Below are 3594 nucleotides of genomic sequence, written 5' to 3'. Positions count from 1 at the left end.
GTCTCTTCCATAATCCCGCCTGTCTTTCTCTCACCTCAGCAGCTTCTGGAAGATTTTTCTCTCAGCAATTCTATCTGGATAACCCAGGGTTTTTCCCTGTCATAACTACATCTTGATGGACCATGCCTGGGTAAGGCTGAGAGCCCCATTAAGAGGCAGCCCTTCCAGATTCTGTTAGGGCAGGGGCAGGACTAGAAAAGAAGAGTCATCTGGAAGGGGCCAGCTTTGTTGGGGGTTGATATCTCTATTTTCAGGCTAAAAGACAGGGAGTCTCAATCTGAAGCCCCATGAGTGGTTGATTTGGTGTCACCATGCATCAGCATCCTGGCAACAGAGAAGACAACTAGAAAATCTATTCCCTCTGACTGGGCTGCTCATATTTAGCTACACGCTTCAGCAACAACTGTGTCCAGGCTGGCGAAAGGGCAGTATTGGCCTCTACTCAAGAAAGACTGAGGTCAGGCTGGGCGTGGTGGCTCATGCCTGTAATCCCAGCACTTTGGGAGGCCGAGGTGGGCAGATCACAAGCTCAGGAGTTTGAGACCAGCCTGGCCAATATGATAAAACCCCGTCTCTACTAAAAATACAAAAATTAGCCAGGTGTGGTGGTGGGTACCTATAGTCCTAGCTACTTGGAAGGCTGAGGCAGGAGAATCGCTTGAACCCAGGAGACGGATGTTGCAGTGAGCCAAGATCACACCATTGCACTCCAGCCTGGGTGACAGTGAGACTCCGTCTTAAAAAAAAAAAAAAAAGATGGAAGTTAGCAACAGTTGAACAGTTGCAATAGTTATAATGAAGAGTTCATTTTTCTGAGTTGTTTGGACTGTCCAGCTTCAGTATGCAGTAAGAGTAAACAAGATTGATACTCTGGACTGAGTAAACACCACTGGAATCTTGGAACATCAAAGAAAAAGGTACTTGTAGAAGAAAAAACATAATTTTCTGTTAACGTGGCCAAATGAGGCCTTAAGTAGTTAAGCATCTCTGAATGGCAAAGTGGGACACAAAGAGCACCATTCAGAATACAGGATTATGAAACCCATGGAAACTGCATAAATATCTTTTCTTTCCAAAGTCATCCTACCATAAAGAGATTATCTATGGCTGAATTCACACCATCAGAGTTCACAGTTCCTGCAAGCGATATGAACTTGGGTCCACATGCCTCACAGATGCTTGCCCAAGCAACCTCTCCAAAATAAAGGTTAAGAAGTTGCACTCATCTCTATGATTCTGGCCAGTTATTCATACACTATGAAACTCAACTTCCTCTTACAGAAGATAAGGATATTAATATCTACTTTGTGGCTTTTTTGAAATCATACCATGATGACTATGGCACATTGAAACAATAAATAAATGATAGCTCTTCCTCTTCCCATTCCCAGTTTGCTCTCCTTTCTAAACAATAAACAAGTTATTATCTCAAAACCATACAGTTACATGGAAATTAAACAACCTGCTCCTGCATGACTTTTGGGTAAACAATGAAATTAAGGCAGAAATCAATACATTATTTGAAATGAATGAGAACAAAGATACAACATACCAGAACCTCTAGGACACAGCTAAAGCAGTGTTTGGAGGAAAGTTTGTAGCACTAAACACCCATATAAAAAAGTTAAAAAGATCTCAAATTAACAATCTAACATCCCACCTAGAGGAACTAGGGAAACAAGAGCAAACCAACCCCAAAGCTAGCAGAAGACAAGAAATAACCAAAATCAGAGCTGAACTGAAAAAAAAGAGACTCAAAAGCCATTAAAAAGATCAACAAATCCGGGCATTATTTTGGAAAGAATCAACAAGATTGATAGACCACTAGCTAGACTAATGAAGAAAAAAAGAAAATATCCAAATAAACAGAATCAGAATGACAAAGGGGACATTACCACCAACCCCACAGAAATACAAAAAACCCTCAGAGCCTACTATGAACACCTCTATGCACACAAACTAGAAAACCTAGGAGAAATGGTTGATAAATTCCTGGAAACACACAAACTAGAAAATCCAGAAGAAAGGTTGATAAATTCCTGGAAACATATAACCTCCCAAGATTTAACCAGGAAGAAGTTGAATCCCTGAACAGACCAATATTGAGTTCCAAAATTGAACCAGTAATAAAAAGCCTACCAACCAGAAAAGGCCCAGGACCAGATGGATAAAGAACTGGTAACATTCCTACTGAAACTACTCCAAAAACTTGAGGAGGACTCATTCCTAATTCATTATATAAAGACAGCATCATCCTGATACCAAAACTTGGCAGAGACACAACAAAAGAAGAAAACTTCATGCCAATATCCTTGATGAACACAGATGCAAAAATTCTCAATGAAATTCTAGCAAACTGAATCCAACAGCACATCAAAAAGCTAACCCACCATGATCAAGTAGGCTTTATCCCTGGGATGCAAGGTTGGTTCAACATACACAAATTAATAAATGTGATACACTACATAAACAACTAAAAACCACACGATCATTTCAATAGATGCAGAAAAGGCTATTGATAAAATTCAACATTCATTCATGTTAAAAATCCTCCACAAACTAGGCACTGAAGGAACATACCTCCAAATAATAAGAGCTATCCATGGTAAACCCATAGCCAAAATCATACTGAATAGGCAAAAGCTAGAAGCATTTCCCTTGGGAACCACAGCAAGCCAAGGATGCCCACTCTCACCACCTCTATTCACGTAGTACTGAAAGTCCTAGGCAGAGCAATCAGGCAAGAGAAAGAAATAAAAGGCATCCAAATAGGAAGAGAAGAAGTCAAACTATCTCTGCAGACAATATGATCTATACCTAAAAAACCCCACAGTCTCTGCCCAAAAGCTCCTAGATCTGATAACTTCAGCAAAGTTTCAGGATACAAAATCAATGTACAAAAATCAGTAGACTTTCTATACACCAACAACATCCAAGCAGAGAACCAAATCAAGAATGTAACACCATTCACAATAGCCACAAAAAGAATAAAATACATAGGAATATAGCTAACCAGGGAGATGAAAGAACTTTGCAATGAGAATTACAGAACACTGCTCAAAGAAATCAGAGATGACAAAAATAAAAAACATTCCATGCTCATGGATAGGAAGAATCAATATTGTTAAGATGGTCATACTGCTCAAAGCAATTTACAGATTGAATGTTATGTGTATCAAACTAGCAATAACACTCATCACAGTGAGGAAAAAACATTTAAAAATTCATATGGAACCAAAAAGGAGCCTGAATAGCCAAGGCAATCCTAAGCATAAAGAAGAAACCTGAGAACCACGTGTTGTGGTTCATACCTGTAATTCCAGCACTTTGGGAGGCCAAGGTAGGCAGATCATGTGAGCTCAGAAGTTTGAAACCAGTCTGGGCAATCTGGTGAAACTCCATCTCTACAGAAAATACAAAAATCAGCTGGGCATGGTGGCACACACCTGTAGTCTCAGCTACTCAAGAGGCTGAGGTGGGTGGATTACTTGAACCTGGGAGGTGGAGGTTGCAGTGAGCTGAGACTGCGCTATTGCACCTTTGCCTGGGCAACAGAGTGAAACCTTGTCTCAAAAAAAAAAAAAAAAAAAAAAA

Source organism: Mandrillus leucophaeus, unplaced genomic scaffold (assembly GCF_000951045.1).
Source record: "Mandrillus leucophaeus isolate KB7577 unplaced genomic scaffold, Mleu.le_1.0 Scaffold169, whole genome shotgun sequence".
Classification (NCBI taxonomy): Eukaryota; Metazoa; Chordata; class Mammalia; order Primates; family Cercopithecidae; genus Mandrillus; species Mandrillus leucophaeus.
Note: the sequence above shows the minus strand (reverse complement) of the source record.